Source organism: Sminthopsis crassicaudata, chromosome 4, assembly GCF_048593235.1.
Source record: "Sminthopsis crassicaudata isolate SCR6 chromosome 4, ASM4859323v1, whole genome shotgun sequence".
NCBI classification, from domain to species: Eukaryota; Metazoa; Chordata; class Mammalia; order Dasyuromorphia; family Dasyuridae; genus Sminthopsis; species Sminthopsis crassicaudata.
The window spans coordinates 308,541,389-308,564,172 of record NC_133620.1 but is presented as its reverse complement, the minus strand read 5'-3'; the positions used below and the strand labels follow the sequence as shown (position 1 = coordinate 308,564,172).

The 22,784-nt window shown below is 36.7% G+C and overlaps 1 pseudogene; it reads right to left on the bottom strand.

The window, feature by feature from the left end:
• Window positions 1-1,071: 1,071 nt before the first annotated feature.
• The window catches only part of LOC141540772 (large ribosomal subunit protein uL4m-like), a 63,108-nt pseudogene continuing 41,395 nt past the window's right edge, over window positions 1,072-22,784 (bottom strand).

Here is a 22,784-nt window from a genome sequence, read left to right as displayed (position 1 = left end):
TCTTTTTCTTTTCTTTCAGAAAGGTGTAAACTCCTGGATTTATCCCCAATGTTTCAGAAATTCTTCAAGCAATCTTAAAATGACTAATTGCCAGATTTCTTAATCATTGCTCTCAAAACTTTGAGAATCTGCTAAGATGTTATGTTAGCAATTCTATAATTTTAACTAGCTAACTTTATTTCTGTAGCTCCCAGCTTGGCCAGAAAAAAGTTGGGCCTTTTCCCTTTATTAAGGTGGGAGTCAAGGATGTTAAAAATCTTTCCTAGCATTCTAACTACAACATAGAAGTTTTTTCTTGCTGATTATGTTTTAAATCTTTCCAGGTAACAAAATCTAATTCACAGAACAGACATGACAGATAAAAATGATGAAAGAGGATTGTCCCATCTTTGACAGGAGCCATAAAATTTCTTTGCCAAAAGCCATCCTATAGCATCTCATCTCCTCTGGTATCCCAGAGTAAGTGGAAAGGTCACAAAGTTCCTTAGGAACTTTGTTGAAAATTGCAAGAATTTCCAAGTCTGGGCATCCCCAGTCAAGGGAAACTTGCTGAGCATGGAGCTTAAGATGACCCAGACAAGCCTTCTCCCAGTTGCTTGGAGTAGGATTGAGGGAGGAAAAAAATGGGAAGCTTACCTTTTCAAGGAGGGGATAAAGCCAGGGGAGACCAGACTTTCCCTGTATGGACCACCAAATATTAAGGTTCAGAAAGGAGACCCCAAAAAGTTGAAGTCACAGATTGATGTCTCAAAAGAAATTGTAGGCTTGAATCCATTTCCAAGTCAAGAGACAAAGTTTATTGTAATTGTAACACCAATTGAAGCAGGCTAAGTTCCAAAGAATTTAGCTAAGAACTACAGGCAAGAAGATAAATTTATAGGAAAAAGTTAGAGAGATCAGATGCTTCATGTCACTGATATTCTAATTTTATGACTTAAAGGTAGAATTGAGAAGTGATCTTAGAGGTGGAGTGAAGAGTGGTTTGGTATGCTCCTCACTATAACCAGCATTATTTGTGGAAATGGGCACTGCCAAAGCCCTGTGGTCTCAGGGGTACTGCTACATTTCCCCCTAGAAGCTGTATTCCATCAGTACCAAGTTGACACTCTTCAGGTTGGATACAGCAGAAATAACATTCTGAGGTGTCTCCTCATCCATATCAACAAGGAGGACAGAGTCTCTCTAATACAGGTGCTGGACCAGGTCTAACAAATATTTATCTTGGGTCTGACACTGGGCAGTTCCAAGAAATCTACTACATGAAGATCATTGTGCATCAGCTTGACTGTAAGGGCCACCTTGAGAGCAAAGATTCAAACCTTCATAGATAAGATATAATAGTAGCTAGTTGGACTCTGTGGATAATACTACCTTCTTGCCAGATTTGGGAATGGATACTCCCAAGCTGGCCTGGCCTGGCCTGGCCTGAAACTCTGCTACCAGGGCTTCCTCCTACTGCCTCTCATATCTGTCCATATCCTGATTTTGACATAACTAATTCTTTTGAAGTTCTTCTGCCATATGGCAATTTCATGTAGAATATCCAGCTGGGGTGCCACAGGTCAGCCAGGCCCAAGCGTATTTCATCACATTCCCAAAGGGATTCTACCCAGGCTTACTTGGCATCTGGTGCATTGGAACCGGGAACTCTCAGGGCAGAGCAAGGGGATGCTGGTGGGAACTGGAGATCCTGTAGTCAATGCACGCTCCAGGCCTTCGAGGGATTAGACCCTAACCAGGAACCCAGGGCCCCAAACTGGATCAGAAGCATAACAGCAGCCTGCTCCAACACCCAGAGTTCTCTTTCATATTCTAAGAGCATCTATATGCCACTTTTTCAGATATCTACAATGCTTTATATATAGTATCTCATAAGAACCCTGAGAATTAGGTATGGATGGAGAAGCTAAAAGCTATAGCGATTATTTGATTTGTTCAGAGTTCAAACAAAGTGTGTCTATGACAAGATTCAGATTGTCTTTTCTAAGTCTGAGACTAGCACTCTGTTATCAAAAGACCCCATGGAATTCAGCAGCGTTGGGGGGTAAGCCTGGGATGAACCGTCACTGCCCACTGCTTCCTCAGTTGCAAGCTGGTCTAGGAGTAATGTTACAACCAAGGGAGAGAATAATTAGGCGATTCTCATGAGCAGGTGCATTAATAAATGAGACATACAGCAAATGCAGAAGCAGAAGCAAGCTTTATACCATTAGTTCATTCCTTACTCTGACCTTCAGATTGGTCAGATTTACAATCTGAGTGAGTTAAAATTAGTTAAATTTAGTCAGAGTTACAGCTGGTCAGATTTACAATCCTCTTTCTTTGCTCATTCTATATATCAAAAGACTTGTGCCTTGTCATTGATGCTAGCCAGTTTAGGCTGGTTTATGCCTGGCCCCCTTTGTCAGGTTTTTAGCTAGTTTCTTGACTCACAAGATGGTTGGTTAGAGATACCTTAGGAAGACATTTCACCCCTCCTTTCATCCTATTTTGACAATATTTGTGAAAACCTAACTTCTCATACTCCTCACAATGCTATCCACTGATCTGCTTATAACTGAAAATTTACATATGCTTCAGAAGAAGAATATCAATACATCATTAGTTCTTCAAAAAGCCCCATTTTGCTCATATACAGACTGGATAAAGTCATACAAACTATCCACAGTAATTAAAAGACTTGGTTTGACTCAGGAAAGTCTAAAATCCTCAATTAACAAAATTAGCATTTTTTTGAATTAAAATTAAATAGATTTTATTTTGTTAACTTAATTTAAAAAAATTAGTATTCAATAAACAACATGTAGCCAAATATGAGGCTGTCTAAATCTTTTTTTTTTTCTTTTGCTTCACATGGACATGTTATCCATATCTACTTGTAGAGAAACACAGACAAATTTTTCTTCTTCTCCATAAAGCATCTCCTTAAAAATAAAAACAATTTATTAATTGTTGTTATATGGGAGTCACCTGCCAGTGGGTGCTGGAAGCCTAACTCATACCTGTAGACCGGTCTCTTCATGTGAGAGAATGATGATAATACATAGAAATTAAGAGGCAGTTGCATTGTCTGACTTCCTCCTCTTCCCTCTTGCCTCCAATTTATTTCATTTCCCATCCAAAAGGAACTTCTGTGTCAGCAAAGGCTGCCTTGGAATTCCTTCAGATGTTATGATTCACAGCTCTGGAGGCTCACAGAATTGACCTGACCCTTCACCTAGGCATGATCCTTAACCTTAATAATGGCCAGAAGTAATTGTCAGTGTGAAGATTTTATAAATATCTCATTTTACCCTCACAATAAACTCAGGAGATAGGTGTCAGTATTACCTTCATTTTATAAATGCAATAAATAAGTCAGACAGAGGCCAAGTGACTTACCGATGATTTCTTAACTAATTAATATCTGAGACTGGATTTGAATGCAGATCTTTCTGAATCCAGATCTAGTGTCTTATGTACTATACCAGCTAGATTCCTAATTACTAATTTGATTGAAAGTCAAAGAAGCATCACAGACTCTAAGAAACCATTTAAAAATGTCTGTGGATTACAGGTTTATTGTCTGTAAATACCAAAGCAACAATAAAGAAGTCACAAAAAGAAATTTTTCACATTAGAATCATGTTGTTTCAGCAGAGATTTGTTAATTTTTAAATATGACTAAAAAAATCAACATATTGAAGACTAAACATAATTATTTTTGTTTGAAAATATTTCCTATGATGGTCACATGCAGAGAGTATGTTATTTTATAATAAAAATGAGACGTGCTGTTTTTTGTTAGGCAGTGAAAGATTATTGCTTTCAAAGCACTGGGTTAGGATAATCTACAAAGTGTTTATCCAACAACATGGATGGGAATCACACAAAGTAAGAAGATATGGTGGGGGTTGTCCAGGTAATGGAAAGAACGCTGAATTTGGACTCAATGATTTGGGTTCAAATTCAGATCTGCTACTTTTTATCTATATGACATGGTTATGTTTGCTTCAGGGACCATTATAATTTTATCAGTGCTTCTAGCTTTCTGTTATTGCTCACCTAAGTTAACCAGGACCTCATCACTCATAAATCATTGAACATTTAAAAAGGAGGTTCTCCCTTACTCTAAGATCCAAGAAAATGTCTAGAATACAGTGGACATTTTGTTCTCTGGGTGCAGCCCTCCTTATTTTCATCTGGAAACATGTTAAGTCATTATCAAGGCAAATTGAGTAATGTTAGGCATATACCAATTTCAAAATCCCAGGTTCCACATAGTTGGATCTGTTTATTTCCCTAGGTGACCAAGAAACTATGGGAGAGAAGCCTGGGCCAGTGAGATCTCAGATACAGCTTTGTCCTGGGCCTACCCTATGTTGGTGTACAGTGGGAGTGGGAGGACAAGGGAAAAAGCTGTGAGAAGGAAGTTGAGGTCAACTAGTCCCTAATTTACCTTTGTCTTAGGTAAATTTTCCTTATGTTGCAAGTGCAAGGAAAGAAGTTACATCAGGGAAAGAGTGGACTTATAACACCATTTAAGGTCAACAAAAATTAAATAACTTGTCCAAGATCATACAGGTAGTAAGTAGTAGCAGAGTTGGGATTTGAACCTATGTCTTTTAATTCCTTCAGTGATCTTTTAACTATAATATCTGTGCCTTCTCAAGATCGTCATATTACTTCCTTGCTTCAAATCTTTATAAGGAATCCCAGGTTTCAACATTGAAAGAGGCAGTTGGACCTTAGAAGTTAAGTAGTCCAACTCTCCCATTTTTAAAAGTTAAATTAAATTAAAAAACATTTAAAGACCCATTATGTTATAGGCACTGTGCAAAAAGTTTTTTTGTCTAAAACCAGACCCTATCTTCCAAACAAGACATACAGGATAAATTTAGGGTAATCTCATAGCAAAGTCATAGCATGATGAGAGATTGGAAAAGGTTTATTGCAAAAAATGATATTTTTAGCTGCAACTTGAAGAAAGCCAATAAAACTAGAGAGTAAAGGAGGAAAACAATTCTATCCATGAGAAACAACTAGTACAAAATACACAGAGTCTTTTTGTTAGAACAGGAAAGAAACCTGCGTCACTGTATCTATGAGTATGTGTAGAGTGAGGTTTAAGAAAATTGGAAAGGTAGATAGAGGTCAGGTAATGAATACAAGTTAAACAGAGGATCTTATATTTGATCTTGGAGTTTAGATTGATGGTTGATAATAATGGTGGAATGACTTCACTGTGGAGAGACTTAAGGCCAAGAGTTCCTTCTACAACTATCTCTCTACCTTTGCTTCTCATATTGCTCTGTGTCTCTTAAGACAACAATTATAAAATATAAAAAAAAAAAATTTATGGAGAACTCACATTGGGCAAGTACTCACAAGGTGTCAGATAAAGTGATATGAGGGCACTCAAGATCTCTCTTAAGAACTGCCACACTCACCCAGCACAGGATGCCCTCATTGGAGAAGGTGCTGTGCTCTATGGGCAAAGCAGAATTGAATTAGCCCCAAAGAAGTGCAAGATGTGCAAAATTAGAAAATTCAATCCAAATGTTCATATGGACTATTTGTGTTCAACGTGAGGCAGAGTACTTAGAACTTGTATTGGTCAGACACAATTGGACACACCATAAGTTGACACTAGCATAGTGATGTCATTTTGGTCCTCTTTGAGAACAAAGGATAACAGATTGGCCATATTCTTTCACACCTCCACCAACAATGCATCAGTGTCCCAGATTTCCCATATCCCCTCCAACATTCATCATTATTTGTTCCTGTTATCTTAGCCAATCTGACAGACCACTGCTCTTTTGTAAGGCAGGGTCTAGGGATGGGTATATCCCCAGCTGTCAGAGCTGCAGATCAAGATAAGAATGCGGTTTAAGCTCTTAGAAATGTTGGAAAAACTGCTGTTTTTCTTGAAGAGAGTTGGTTATTCAATAAGCAAAGATCCTGAATCTTTTCCTTCCTAGTTTCCCCACTCTTTATGGGGGAAGGGTGAAAAGTATCAGCCTACCCAGCTTATTGGCCCCTGGGGTGTTCGGGCTGTCCTGAGATAAAAGGGAAACAGGGCCAGACCTCAAATTCCTACCAGGAGCAGGACGCTGTAGGGCCAGGGTCAATCCTTGTGGTGTTTGCTGTGGTGGTGAGAAGGCAGTTCCTCCTGCTCAAATTCAGGGCAGAGAGTGGGGTTTTCTAAGGCTTAAGTCTGGAAGAGATTTGCATTAAAAGGGTATCTCTGCTTCTTTCTGAGTGTCTGGAGGCAGGAGTTGCCCTGAGAAGAAAACTGAGAGTTTCAGGTTAACGAGATAAAGGAAAACCAACAGGTGTTAGAAATCAGTTTTGGTCTTACAGATCTCTATTAGTTGTCCAGTAGCAGACAGATGACCAAGCTAAATACTTATTTGCCCAAGCATTTAGGATACAATGATTACATATAATCAGGCTGGAAACAGCAAGGTATGACATAATTGAATTGCATTAACAATTTCTATTGATTATTGTTCTGATCTTAAAATCAGTTACATGAAGAAAAAATGCAAGAACATAAATTCTAAACAAATATTTATCATAACTTTATATTGATAACAATAAGGAATTTGTCCCAATGAGTTCATATCCAAGTAGATGTTTCATAAGTGAACATTATTCATACAAATCAGTTTGTTTTAAAAATACCCAATGCAAATACAATCATATACAGAATGTCTAATTCCACATAAGAGAATTCAAGAAGTTAGCAGTTAAATTTTTAGAAATAAATCCTACTGAAGTATGGATGACATTCACAGAAACTCAGGCTAAGTTTGAATATTGCTCTTTCCCAACCTTTTGGCTTCAAAGGACTCAGAAGCTTTGCTAGGTATGTCCTAACCGCAGGGAAGCCCTGTCAAGGTGGGTGGAGATAGATTAGTTAATCTGTTCAGTGGAATTTATTAAGAGGCAGTAACTGGACCCCAACTCTATAGCTTTCATTCCCTTTAGGCGTCCCCAAGAGAGAGAGAGATACAACAAAAACTTTTATTTCACCAGAGCTGTGCCATGACGTCTCAATGAGCAATGCTTGGCTTGAGTGTAGAGCTCCAGACAGCGTCAATCAAGTCCCGGGAAATTGAGCTGTCCCACCTCGCTGATAGAGGGTGGGGGGTATGTTACCTCATGAACAGGAAGACTGAAATAGAGGCAAGAGCAATATTGGAGTAGGTCTCTAGAGAGATGACATAGTCAATGGAGACAGCATCTTGATAAGAGATTCCCATAGCTTGGGATGGGAAAGGCATTCTGCTGTTCTGAAACATAAGATCTTATCAAATATTCTGACAAAGAGGCAGGGGGAGGTTTTGCAGAACTAAGAGGCAGGGAAACTGAGTCAGGACAATAAAACAAATGAACCAGACTAAAACTAGAAAATGCAAGGACTTGTGGCAAGGACCAGTTTCTCCCCAATAACCCCAGAATTATTAGCATAGAACAGCACTCCTTATTCAGAGAGACACACGCCTCCCTGTTTGAATCTCTGCAGTTGGGGGGCATCTCAGCCAGAGATGGACAGTCTTTAGGTCTGTGGTCATTTGTGCATTTAACTCAGCCTCTGCTGTGTAGCAGTGCTCAAGGCAGTCCTGCTGCCCCAAGAAGGCACCCCAAGTCAGGGGCTCCAAGAGAGAGAAAATGAAGTTGAGAGCTTCATTCTCTCTTTCTGGGGAAAGACAGATTTCTGAGTAAATTATGCAATTAGACCAAGATAGGCCACCCCAAGCCATTAGAGTCCTGATATCGAAGTGCTGAAATAATAATTAAGGAACTGGGGTAACAGGAGGGGAGAAACAGATCAGAGAGACTGCCAGTCCTTGGACATGAGTCTGATTTTTGGTTATTTCTAAAGAAATCCCAAAGACTGAATAAGGGATTTCAAAGTTAAAACATAACTCAGCAAATCATAGTCTAGCCAATTTTTAAGCAAAGAGTAAAATAGTTTCCAATTCGGCCTGAACTGAAATAAGACATCAGTTTTTCTCAATTTCCTGACCAGCTGAAATCTCAGTTTCCTTCTTCCCCTGTTTACAGAAATTATCAGATTATATATAACACACTAGTAAATTTCCTGAAACATCAATAGTAAACAGTTTTATGCAGCAATAGTTATACAGGTTTATACAGCAATAGTAAACAGTTTTTCTCATACAGAACAATAGTCAAACAGTTTTAGAAAGCCAGCTTATCTCACTCAGAACCTTCTCTGTGGAAGGTGGGTATGGAGAAATCCCATGTGGCCCCTCCCTACTCTGTTAGAAGAGGCAGCGGGAGGGGAAGGCAGCTAGCATTTACTTGAGGCTATGAGGTACTTAATGAAGGAATAGTGGCTGAGTTGAAGACAAAATACCCTATCCCCACCCTTTAGTGAGTAGGGTGTGGGGTGTTTGGTGCATTTAGAAAAGTCAGACCCTAATTGGAGATACATGACTCCTGAAAAGAAAGTTGGGGGTTGGGCGAGTAGAGAGAGATTGGAACTCTATATAGAATTCAGGTGTTAATTTAGCCATTCTCTAAAAGGCAGCTTGAGGGAGAATCTATTCTTTCTATATCCCTGGCTTCCTGGACTGAAGCCAGAGAAGTTGAGGCAAGAAAGAGACAGTTTAAGGAAACTGAAGCAGTAAAAGAGAACTATAGAGGTGCCAAATTAAAAGTAGTTAAGGAGTGTTTTAAAATAGTTTCAATCTCTTTAATTCACCCCTGCCTGCCTGTCATCAGGATGGGGGGAAAAAAGGAGAAATCAAAAGAAACTATTTTCATTCTTTTAACAATTAATTTGCCTGGTTTCAGAATTTTGTTCCCCAGCCAAAATTACAAAGATCTCCTTTCTGAAATGACAGCGTGGCCAAAGCTGCACTTCAGAAAAAAGCCTTTAATTATTGGCATATGGGGCATAGAATGCCAATGCTTGAGCAGTTTAAATTCTCTGTCTAGGCTTTAGAGAGCAGGCAAGTATGCCCTGAGGCTTAGAAAGAAAATGGGTGGTTTTAAAATCCTATATCCAGCCTAGAGAGCATGTTCTAATGCAGGATGACTAAATCAGGAAACCGAGTCCCATTTTAAAATGTTTGGGACAAGCTAGTTCTCTGAGAGGGCTGGAAGCCTTGGCTCCTTTAAGAGCTAAGTAGAATCTATGAGAGGGGCGTTTCTAGAGATCTTGAAAAGAGTCCCCAAATCTCCCCACTGTACCCCAAGAAGGGGACAGCATGGGAGTATTTAAATGGCAGGTTAAGCCACATGGGAGAGGTTGGAAAAGAGAGAGGATGGGGGAAGGGAGAGATGTTATCTTACCCAGTGCTTCTCAGGTGACGAAGGTGAAGGCTCACGCAGTTGGGTAGAGACACATCTCCAAGTTCGCCCCGATCCATTGACTGTCTCCTCGTGGCTACAGCCTGACCACTACAGTGGAGTGTGAGAGGGGCTCAAACACAGGTTTCTCCCTCAGAAGAGATCAAGGAGAATGCCCCCCAGTGTGGGAGTTGCAGCCTGAGGGCAAGCTTTTCTGGTGAGATAAAGGGATTAAAAATGCCTTGGAAAAGAAAGTCTTTTGTCTCTAGATAAGGCCTCTAGAGACAGAGTGAGACAAAAAGAGAACTTTTTGCCTGAAATGCAAGTAGTCTCCATGGGAGACTTTTTGCTTGCAGTCCAAACCTGGTCTGGATGTCCTATGTTTTAGAGATAGAGTGAGACAAGGGTAGGAACACAGATATTCTTCCTGGAAGCTGCTCGAACAGCTAAGGATGAAGATTGGTTCTGAAAGACCTGAAAAGGTTAAGGTTAGTTTTTGGGGTAACAATTTTCAGGGTCCCCATGAGGGCCACCAACTAATGAGGGAAAGGAAAGGGGGGAACCCTGTTTGTCAGTGCATAGATAATAAGAAACCCCTTTTCTTGGCGCAAAGATCCCATGAGGCGCAGTGTCCCCTGTAAATGAATTTACAGGCCCGAAAACCTAGATTGATAAATAAAAGGTTTATTGTAGAAGTTTGGAAGTAAAGCTTAGTTAGAAAGACGCCAGGGCTAGAGGTGGCTGCTAGGGGGACAGGAATCCTTACATGGTCGGTAGGATACCATGTGTTGGCTGGGAGGGCTCCTGCAAAGAGGGCTCCGGCTTGGCCCCTTTTATACCCAAAAGATTGTAGGCGGTGCCAAGTTCTTGGCGGGCTTTTCAATTAGCTCAGATCAGGTGAGGAAGCTGAGCTGATAGTGGGGGCTGGGCACGGATATTCTTTTTTTTTTTTTTTTGAGGCTGAGGTTAAGTGACTTGCCCAGGGTCACACAGCTAGGAAGTGTTAAGTGTCTGAGACCAGGTTTGAACTCCGGTCCTTCTGAATTCAAGACTGGTGCTCTATCCACTGTGCCACCTAGCTGTCCCTGGGCATGGATATTTAAAAGGGTACCTTTGACCAGGATTTGTGAATCAAGGTCAGCTATGGGTTGGGCAATTAGAAAGACCTCAACCCCCATCAATATGACTCTCAGTTGTACTTTTCAAGACTTAATCTCTGTCCTGATCTCCAACTGCTAAAAGGCATATGTTGGAATATATGCTAAAAAGATATCTTGATTTGGAAGTTTCAGAGACATCTTAAATTTAATGTGTCTAAAATTGAACTCATTCTATTCTTCCTTTTCTTAAGTAAAGTGGGAAGTCATTTGAGTTCATAATCTTTTGTAGTCTATTGATAGTGGTTTTAAAGACAAGGCTCCATCTTAAATATTTTGAATGTATTCTCTGGGTGTTCTCCTTGTCTGGAACTTTCTTCCTCTTTGTTCTAGCTTCCCTCACTTCCTTGAAGTCTCAGCTAAAGTTTCACATTCTCCAAGAGGCCCTTCACAGTCCTTTGTAATCTTATGCTCTCCCTCTGAGACTATCCCTAGTTTATCCTGTTTCTACCTGGTTTGTACACAATTGTACATCAATCAGACTATTAGCTCCTTGAAAAGAGAAACTGTCTTTTGTCTTTCTTTGTATATCTAGCACTTAATACAGTGCCTGGTACACAGTAGTAATAATAAATGTTAGTTGACTTGATTTCACTTTTACTTAGTCCCCTTGAAATTGGTAGAAAGCAAATTCTTGTAGTGTAACTTACATAAAAGTTATAATATCATGAATGTCTCTGACTCCTCTGGGAAAGTTTCATACATTGCTTTACATTGATCTCTCTGAATCTGAGACTCTGAGGAACCTTAATCTTCTGAAAAATTTGTGGAACCTGTATTCCTATTGTACTTTTCCAGCTAATACTCACCTCTTGAAATCCTGGTCAAAGATGGGACTAGATCCTACTAATATACAATGTTAACAATATAATAATTCACATTTCTAGCATTATTCATACTCATCTTAGAAGTTTGAGGCATCAATGGAAGAAAAGTCATAAAAGCCTCCATGTAAATTTTCTTTCTACAAAGATGACATTATATTCTTGAGAGCTTTGCCAACAGAATACAAGCTCTGGCACTGAAAACCTTTTGTTTCTGCTACCTGCAAAACAACTTAGCTAAGTAGAGAAAAGGTTGTTGCCAGAAGGTTAGGTTCTAAGGATAAATTTTGGAATAATTCCAAGGGTAATGACCCTTGAAACAGAAGTAGAAAATGGTTTTCAGCTTTGTGTGACTTCATTCCATATTTTTGGGAGGTTTCAGTACTTTTTTTCAGGGATACACAGACAGGATGTTAGCTGCCACATACTAGACCAGACAGAACAATATAGGGATAGATGTTCAGATTTCACTGATATAAGAAGTCAAGTCAATATTTGGTGGCAATCTTGCTTTTCCTCTAGTCCAAGTTATTGAGAATTTTTTCTTTCTTTCTTTTTTTTGTAAAACAGTTCCTTGTGGATCTCTTTAGAAACCTTAAAGTTGGTTCCTTTAACAATGACATCTATGAGACAAAACAATGGTGGTGTGGTATGGATGTCTTTGTAATTTAATTCTTAATCGATTGTGGTTTTCCATGATTTATAACCATATATCATTACTGGAAGACTATTTTATTAAAATTAAAATTTGCTTCAGGAATAAAATTTAAGGTCATTAAAAATATTATTTAAATTCTCAAAGATAATCCAGCTCACTCCTCCTCTTGGACTAGTTACAAAGTTTGTCCATAAAACTATGTGTCATAGTTTAGATAATAAGCATTCTTCATCCTCTTAACTTTATGAATAATTTTTTAATTTTATAAAAGTTTATTTTATGCAGACTATTATATTTAGACTACTCAGAAGGTTTATAACTATATATCATGAATGTACTTGTCTAGAAGTGTCAGAAAACATTGAGCAATCAATATAAATGCTGTACAATATCACAAAAAATAAAGTTGAGTATTTCCTGTGAAAATCAATTACTTCAAGGAGAAGTCCAAAAAAACCCCTAGAAACCATGTTAGCCAAAATAATACTTGATTTCCTTTCCAAAAGGAAAGAAATTGAAAACAAGAACAACACTGGTTTAGAATACAAATTCATTTGTAAGACTCTGAAGGATGATGGAAGGAATAGTATTGCTTTATAAAACAGGAAAATCAGTAAAAGCAAAAACAAGTCTAAAGAAAGCTTGGAATGAAATCCAATGAGCCACATCATCCAAAAAACATTAATAGATGAAACTGGCACAAGGAAGACAAATAGATGAAAACCAGAACAAATTGTCAATATTTCTATAGTGAGTAATTTTCATCATCATGGCAAAGGAACCACCATATTTGGACTTTATCACCTCAGGCCCCTTCCAAAGAAGTTGAAGACAAATTTGGGTAAAGTAACTGGACCAAGTACACAGATGGAATCCATGCTAGAGGTGACATAGTCTTGCAAAATATCAAAGGGAGAAAAACTAAAGTGATGGGGGAAAATATAGATAATATTACTACCCAAAATGACACTTAAGAAAATATTAAAAACTACAAAATCCAAATCTTTTAAAGAATGAATTTTATCACTTTCCCACCCACACCCTTAACTTTACAGGAATTAGTTTTCCCTAAAAAGGTACAAAGCTATCCCTTGGATTTTACTGGTTCTTAGATTTCTTGACCTATCTTCCTAGTTACATAAGGATCCCTCCAACTTGATGGATATCTGAAGACCCCCTGAATCTAGAAACAGAGAACTCAGATTTTAGGAAGTGTACAGCAAAAATCAAGGGACAGCCTTGTCACTGAAAAGGGGTCCTGATGGGCAAGGGAACTGACTATAGATAAGGATATATTATATGGTCTGTTTGTCAACTAGTTTCAGTTTCAGAGGCTCTAATTTCAATGCTTTCTGCTGACAGTTGGAGGTGTAAAATAGCCTAAATGAGATTAGAAGTGAGGAAGAAATCTAAGAAATGCCACCAATGGTTAACACAAACAATCAAACCCCATTTTCACAAGGAAGATGCATCCCTGTTCTGGGGGAATCAGAGTATTAATGGATCTTTTCCAACAAGGAACTAGGGTAATTATACCCTATAATTATAATATAATATAATATAAATATAAAAAGCTCAAATACTAGAGCAATGACTCCTGAGAAGGAAAGATGGAGCCAATGCTGAGAGGCTCTGAAGCTAGTTCCATAGGTTTGGAAGTACTCTGAAACTTATACAGAATTGTATTTAATTTAATTTAATTTAATAGAGTTTCCAGACAAGTATCTTCAGCCTTTAATTCTTTTTATGTGGTTGAGCTGAGAAGTTATTTGCATTCAGTCCCATAGAAATGAATTTCCACTGCAACTGGCTCCTTGAGGAGGATCTACAAATAAGGTGAAATACCCAAAATGGATTTGATAGATTGGATTTATATGCTTTCCCCATGGTCTGCTACAGGTTTTATTAGGTTTCACTTTTTGGATGGAACTCCATCAGAATGACTTAGTTATGGATCCTCTAGTACATAACTATACAGCTATAGGCTAGTTAATTATGAGCTTGAACAGATGATGAGATTAAGTTGTGACTTGGGCAAAACTTCCATTATTGAGAATAGACACTAAGAATAGGGGAGAATAGAGTAACAAGATGTCCTGCCATGCTGGGGTGAATAGTGGGTAGTAACATCTTTTCCAGAGGGATTTGAAGGTAGCTTCTGAGATATGGAGTTGATAAGAAAATAATTATTGATTATTGAATTGAATTGAATATAGATTATTGATTGGGAGGGTGCTACTAAAATTGTACAGCATGATTTAGTACTAAGGCACTAAGGGCCTTATTGTCAACACCTAAGGTATTCTTTAAATCCCACTCCCAATTTGAATGATTCAGGGAAGACTACAGAAGGCAGACTATGAAGGAAAGGGGTATCATGAGATCTTGAGAGTCATTATCTGTGGGTTCCCTTTCAAGAAACTTTATGCCAATTACTGGTAAATAGGATCAATTGAAAACTCTTAAAGTAATTCAAACCATCTCATGTAGCTAACACCATAAAATGGAGTGGGTGGCAAGTAAGTGATGATAAGACCATGAGTATGACCCATTTTTATGTCAGACTGAGATGGGGTGGGAGAGTAGCTCATGAAAAGTGAAGAGAAAAGTCATCTCCTAAAAGGAATGCCTTTAGGCCAAGTTTTTTCTTTTTAACAATTCATTCTAGTACAGGGTTGGACTCCCTGTGTAAGAGATCTCGCCCTGACATTTGTTAACTATATAATACATTTCTTTTCATTTAAAAAATATTGATGTGTTTATTTTTCCATTATATTTACATGTTACTAGATCTATTATAAGTAAAATTAATAATACAATGACTTCATACAAGTGAACATATTATTTTACATTTATACAACCCCTTCTCTAAGTAAAAAATATTAAATGATTTTCCCTCATACTTTCCATCCCATTGTATACAAACTGAAATAAAAACAAAGTGAATAAAAACAAATTTCTTTTGTTTTGTTTTGTTTTTTTGTTTTTATAATAATAATTTTTTATTTTCCAAAATACATGCAAAGATAGTTTTCAACATTCACTCCTGCAAAATCTTGTGTTTTAAAATTTTTTCCCTTCCTCCCCTAGACAGCAATTAATCCAATATAGTTTAAGCATGTGTAATTCTTCTAAACATATTTCTTTTTTTAAAATTAATTTTATAATTATAACTTTTTTTGACAGTACATATGCATAGGTAATTTTTTACAACATTATCCCTTGTACTCACATCTATTCCGAATTTTCCCTCCTTTCCTCCACCCCCTCTCCTCGATGGCAGTCAGTCCCATACATGTTAAATGTGTTTTAGTATATCCTAAATACAATATATGTATGCAAAACCAAATTTCTTCTTGCACAGTAAGAATTGGATTCAGAAGGTAAAAATAACCTGGGAAGAAAAATAAAAGTGCAAACAGTTTACACCCATTTCCCAGTGTTCCTTCTCTGGGTGTAGCTGAGTCTGGCTATCAATTGGAACTGAATTAGATCTTCTCTTTGTTGAAGATATCCATTTCCATCAGAATACATCCTCATAGATCCTCATACAGTATCGTTGTGGAGTGTATAATGATCTCCTGGATCTGCTCATTTCACTCAGCATCAGTTCATGTAAGTCTCTCCAAGCCTCTCTGTATTTATTCTGTTAGTCATTTCTTATAGAACAATAATATTCCATAGCATTCATATACCACAATTTACCAAACCATTCACCAATTGATGGGCATCCATTCATTTTCCAATTTCTAGCCACTACAAAAGGGCTGCCACACACATTTTTTTTTCCTTTGGTATTTCTTTGGGATATAAGCCCAGTAGTAGTATGGCTAGATCAAAGGGTATGCACAGTTTGATAACTTTTGGGGCATAATTCCAGATTGCTCTCCAGAATGGTAGGATTCTTTCACAACTCCACCAACAATGTATCAGTGTCCCGGTTTTCCCACAGCCCCTCCAACATTCATCATTATTTTTTCCTGTCATCTTAGCCAATCTGACAGGTGTGTAGTGGTATCTCAGAGTTGTCTTAATTTGCATTTCTCTGATCAATAGTGATTTGGAACACTCTTTCATATGAACAGAAATAGTTTCAATTTCATCATCTGAAAACTGTCTATTCATATCCTTTGACCATTTATCAATTGGAGAATGGCTTGATTTCTTACAAATTAGAGTTAGTTCTCTATATATTTTGGAAATGAGGCCTTTATCAGAACCTTTAACTGTAAAAATATTTTCCCAGTTTGTTACTTCCCTTCTAATCTTGAAGGTATTAGTTTTGTTTATACAAAAGCTTTTCAATTTGATGTAATCAAAATTTTCTATTTTGTGATCAATAATGATCTCTAATTCTCCTTTGGTCACAAATTCCTTCCTCCTCCACAAGTCTCAGAGGTAAACTGTCCTATGTTCCTCTAATTTATTTATCATCTCATTCTTTATGCCTAAATCATGGACCCATTTTGATCTTATCTTGGTTTGTGGTGTTAAGTGTGGGTCCATGCCTAATTTCTGCCATACTAATTTCCAGTTTTCCCAGCAGTTTTTGTCAAATAATGAATTGTTATCCCAAAAGTTGGGATCTTTGGGTTTGTCAAACACTAAATTGCTATTTTTATTCACTATCTTGCCCTGTGAACCTAACCTATTCCACTGATCAACTAGTCTATTTCTTAGCCAATACCAAATGGTTTTGGTGACTGCTGCTTTATAATATACTTTTAGATCAGGTACAGCTAGGCCACCTTCATTTGATTTTTTTTTTCATTAATTCCCTTGAAATTCTCAACCTTTTGCTCTTCCATATGAAATTTTGTTGTTATTTTTTCTAGACCATTAAAATAGTTATTTGGAAGTCTGATGGGTATAGCATTAAATAACTAGATTAGTTTAGGGAGTATTGTCATCTTTATTATAGTCACTGGGCCTATCCAAGAGCACTTAATGTCTTTCCAATTATTTAAATCTGACTTTATTTTTATGGCAAGTGTTTTGCAATTTTGCTCATATAATTCCTGACTTTTCTTTGGTAGATAGAGTCCCAAATATTTTATACTCTTGACAGTTGTTCTGAATGGAATTTCTCTTTGTATCTTTTGCTGTTGGATTTTGTTGGTGATGTATAAAAATGCTGAGGATTTGTGTGGATTTATTTTGTATCCTATAACTTTGGTTAGTTGTGGATTATTTGTAATAGCTTTTTATTAGAATCTCTGGGGTTCTCTAAGTATACCATCATATCATCTGCAAAGAGTGAGTTTGGTTTCCTCATTACCTACTCTAATTCCTTGAATCTCTTTCTCGGCTCTTATTATCGAGGCTAGCATTTTAAATATAATATTGAATAGTAATGGTGATAGTGGGCAACCTTGTTTCACTCTAGATCTTACTGGGAAAGGTTCCAGTTAATTCCATTACATATGATGTTTACTGAAAGTTTTTAATATATGCTCCTGACTATTTTAAGGAATAGTCCATTTATTCCTATACTCTCAAGTGTTTTTTTAGATTTTATCAAAAGCTTTTTCTGCATCTATTGAAATGATCATATGGTTCTTGTTAATTTGATTATTAATATGGTCAATTATACTAATAGTTTTCCTAAAATTAAACCAGCCCTGCATTCCTGGTATAAATCCTACTTGATCATGGTGTATTTTTCTGGGGATGATTTTCTGTCATCTTTTTGCTGATATCTTATTTAATATTTTAGCAACAATATTCATTAAAGAGATTGGTCTATACTTTTCTTTCTCAGTTTTCAACCTACCGGGTTTAGGTATCAGTACCATGTCTGTGTCATAAAAGGAATTTGGTAGGACTCCTTCATTCCCTATTTTTTCAAATAGTTTATATAACACTGGGGCTAATTGTCCTTTAAATATTTGGTAGAATTCACATGTAAATCCATCTGATCCTGGGGATTTTTTCTTAGGGAGTTGCTTAATAGATTGTTGTATTTCTTTTTCTGAAATGGGACTATTTAAGCAATTTACTTCCTCCTCTGTTAATCTGGGAAGCCTAGATGACTGGAGGTAGTCATCCATTTCCCTTAGGTTATCAAATTTATTGGCATAAAGTTGGGCAAAGTAATTCCTTCCTATTGCTCTAATTTCCTCTTCATTGGTGGAAAGTTCCCCCTTTTCATTTTTAAGACTAACAATTTGATTTTCCTCTTTGCTTTTTCTGATCAGATTTACCAAAGGTTTATCTATTTTATTGATTTTGTTTTATAGAACCAACTCTTAGTTTTATTAATTCAATAGCTTTTTTATTTTCAATTTTATTAGTTTCTCCTTTTAATTTTAGAATTTCAAGGTTTGTATTTGATTGGGGGTTTTTAATTCGGTCTTTTTCTAGCTTTTTAAGTTGGCAAGCCCAATTCATTCATGCTTTAGCTGCATCCCACAAATTTTGGTATGGTGTCTCATCATTGTCATTATCTTGAGTGAAATTATTAACTGTGTCTATAATTTGTTGTTTCACACAATCATTTTTTTTAGTATCCAATTACTTTTTGTTCTATTTACCCCTAACTTTTTGTTGAATGTATTTTTTATTGCATCGTGATCTGAAAAGAAAACATTTACTATTTCTGCCCTCCTACATTTAATTTTGAGATCTTTATGTCCTAATATGTGGTCAATTTTTGTAAAGGTAGAATAAATCCCCAAATATTTTATACTATTGGCAGTTATTTTAAATGGAATTTCTCTTTGTATTTCTAGATGTTGGATTTTGTTAGTGATATATTTATGTGGAACTTTGCTAAAGTTGCAGACTATTTCTAATAGCTTTTTAGTAGAATTTCTGGGGTTCTCTAAGCATACCATCACATCATCTGCAAAGAATGATAATTTGGTTTTCTCATTACCTACTCTAATTCCTTTAATCTCTTTCTCAATGCTTATTGCCAAAACTAGCATTTCTAATACGATATTGAATAGTAATAGTGATAGTGGTCAACCTTGTTTCACTCCTGATCTTGTTGTGAATGGATCCAGTTTATCCCCATCATATATGATGGTTACTGATGGTTTTAAATAGATGGTACTGACTATTTTAAGGAAAATCCCATTTATTCCTATACTCTCAAGTGTTTTTAATAGGAATGGATGTTGGATTTTATCAAATGCTTTTTTTACATCTATTGAGAAGATCATATGATTTTTGTTAATTTGGTTATTGATACAGTCAATTATGCTAATAGTTTTCCTGATTATTGAACCAGCTCTGGATTCCTGGTATAAATCCTACTTGGGTGTATTATTCTGGGGATGATTTTTTATGATCCTTTTGTTAATGTTTTATTTTAGGATTTTAGCATCAATATTCATTAGGGAGATTGGTCTATAATTTTCTTTCTCTGTTTTCAACTTACCTGGTTTAGGTATCAGTACCATGCCTGCGTCATAAAAGGAATTTGGCAGAAGTCCTTCATTCCCTATTTTTTCAAATAGTTTATACAACATTGGAGTTAATTGTTCTTTACATGTTTGGTAGAATTCACATGTAAATTCATCTGGTCCTGGGGATTTTTTTTTTAGGGAGTTGATTAATAGCTTGTTCTATTTCTTTTTCTAAAATGGGACTATGGGATTGTTTAAGCAATTTACTTCTTCCTCTGTTAATCTGGGAAGACTATATTTGTGAAGGTACTCATCCATTTAAATTAGGTTATCAAATTTATTGGCATAAAGTTGGGCAAAGAAACTCCTAATTTTTGCTCTAATTTCCTCTTCATTGGGGGAATGTTCTCCCTTTTCATTCTTAAGACTAACAATTTGATTTTCTTCTTTCCTTTTTATAATCAAATTTACCAAAGGTTTATCTAATTTGTTGGTTTTTTCATAAAACCAACTATTAGTTTTATTTATTAATTCATTAGTTATTTTTTTAGTTTCAATTTTATTAATTTCTCCTATAATTTTGGAATTTCAAGTTTAGTTATTTGATTGGGGATTTTTAATTTGTTCTTTTTCTAGCTTTTTAAGTCAAAAGCCCAATTCATTGATTTTTCTCTTTCTCTATTATATTCAAGTAAGCCTTTAGAGACATAAAATTTCCCCCTTATTACTGCTTTGGCTGCACCCCACAAATTTTGGTATGTTGTTTCATTGTTGTCATTCTCTTAGGGGAAATTATTAATTGTGTCTATGATTTGCTGTTTCACCCATTCATTCCTTAGGATGAGATTATTGAGTTTCCAAATCACTTTTTTGGTCTATTTTCCCCTAGCTTTTTGTTGTATGTAGTTTTTATTGCATTGTGATCTGAAAAGGATGCATTTACTATTTCTACCTTTCTACATTTAATTTTGAGGTCTTTATGTCCTAATATATGGTCAATTTTTGTATAGGTTCCATGAACTGCTGAGAAGAAAGTGTACTCCTTTCTGTCTCCATTCAATTTTCTCCAAAGGTTTATTATACCTAACTTTTCTAATATTCTATTTACTTCTTTAATTTCTTTCTTTCTTTTTTTTTTTTTTTTTTTTTTGGTTTAATTTATCTAATTCTGAGTGTGCAAGGTTGAGATCTCCCACTATTATAGTTTTGCTATCTATTTCTTCTTGCAGCTCTCTTTACTTTTTTAAGAATTTAGATGTGGGGGCAGAGCCAAGATGATGGAGAAGCAACATGCAAATTTCTAACTTCTCTCTTAACCTTAATACCAACTATTTATTTCAGCCTCAAAAATAGCACTTGACTGGTAATACCTACAAAGATTAGAAGCACCATGACTTGCCAGCTGAAGAGAATCTGGAATTTCATCAGAAAAAGTCTGTCCTGAGGTGTGGGGAAAAAGATTGGTTTAGACAGTGATAGACTAAAGGCTATCATATTGTGCAGATCGGGCTGGGAAGGCCTCTGGGGTTAGAAAAGCTATAGAAAAAGACAACTCTGCCATAGGCTGATTGTTCTACTCTTCTTGCAAAACAGCAGATCAGGAGAGAAATCAAAGCCACTTAAAAAAAATAAAATCCAGAAACTGCCTATAGCTACCCCAAACCAGAACTGACTCAGCACAGGTCTCTGCACGGCTGTGCATCCGCCTTCTCCTGTCCAGGGCTTTTCCTTGGGGCAGTTAAGAATCTGCAAGGTAGGGGGACACAGCCCAGGGCAGCCTCTAATTGCACAGTGGGAGGAGCTCGGCCTGAGACAATGGAACTTCCACAGCAGTGAAACTTCTGCAGTAGTGACTGTGCTTCCCGGGGCAGAGACACTTCCAGTCTGTGTGCTGGGGCTTTTCGCTAGTCAGCTGCTAATATTCACAGCCCCATGGGGCTTTGGCCTGGGGTTGTGACAATTTCACTGTTCAGTCTATAGTCTTAGGGCAGTCATTAGCCCACACAGAGGGGGTTCTTCATTGGGTCCTCTTGCAGACCAGCCATGCTAACCAGCTTTGAATCACTTCCAGTGGGGAAGGGGGGGAAACTCTCTCCCAGAGTGCCCTTGTACCTTTGTAGCCAGTTCACAAAATAGCTGCCGTCCATACCTATCCCTGTTCTGCAGAGGAAGCTGGTAATCTCCTAGTCCTGAAGGTAGACCCCGTAGGTTTTAAAAAATGAGTACAAAAATGAAGAGAATGATTGACAGCTTCTATACAGAAAAAGAGTGGGTTTCCAACCCCAAGGAGACTAACAGCAGACAGTCTCCAGATAATACCCTGAAGGGAAATGTTACCAGGCCCCCATCACATAACTCTCTCCTAGAAGAGACTATTAAAAACTTCAAAAGAGAGTCAGAAGAAAAATGGGCAAAGGAAAGAGAAGCTATGCTAGAGAGTAACATCTTCCTGAAATTTGAATTGGAAAAGATAAAGAATTCACAGGAAGTACAGGGAAACAAAATTTGGGAATTGGAAAAGGTTAAAAAATCACAGGAAAGTAGTATCTGTGAATTGGAAAAGATAAAGAATTCCCAAGAAAGTGGGATTTGTGAATTGGAAAAAGAAAATAACTCACTAAAGGAAAAAAAAAAAATTAGTGAAATGGAAAAAAAATTCCATCGAGCAAAATAACTCATTTAAAAATTCAATTGAACATATACAAAAAGAAGTAAAAAAAGCAAATGAAGAAAATAACTCATTAAAAATCAAGACCGAATAAATAGAAATGAATGATTTATTGAGACACCAAGAATCATTCAAGCAAAACCAAAAAAAATGAAAAGCTAGAGAAAAATATCAAATATTTACTGAGAAAATCAACAGACCTAGAAAATAGATCTAGGAGTGATAATCTGAGGATTATTGGACTTCCCAAAAATTATGATGAAAAAAAGTAAATCATCAAAGAGAACTTCCCAGAGGTTATAGAACCAGAAGGTAAAATAGGCATTGAAAGAATTCATCAAACACCTTCTGAAAAAGACCCTAAAACAACAACAACAACAACAACAAAAACTCCACGTAATATTGTAGCCAAACTGCAGAACTACCAGACTAAGGAAAAAAACATTGCAAGCAGCCTGGAAAAAACAATTCAAATATTGAGGAGCCACAATAAGGGTTACTGAAGATCTGGCTGCATCCACATTAAAGTATCAAAGGGCCTGTTATCTGATATTCTGAAAGGCAAAAGAACTTGAAATGCAATCAAGAATAAAGTACCCTGCTAAGTTTAGCATTTTCTTCCATGGAAGAAGATGGACATTTAATGAAACAGATGAATTCCATTTGTTTCTAAGAAAAAAACCAGATCTAAACAAAAAATTTGATCTCCAACCATAAAACTCAAGAGAAGCATAAAAAGGTAAGAGGAACTCTTGAGAACTGCATTTCTGTTGTGGATATACAGAAAGTCCACATGTATAATTTGATTTTACTGAT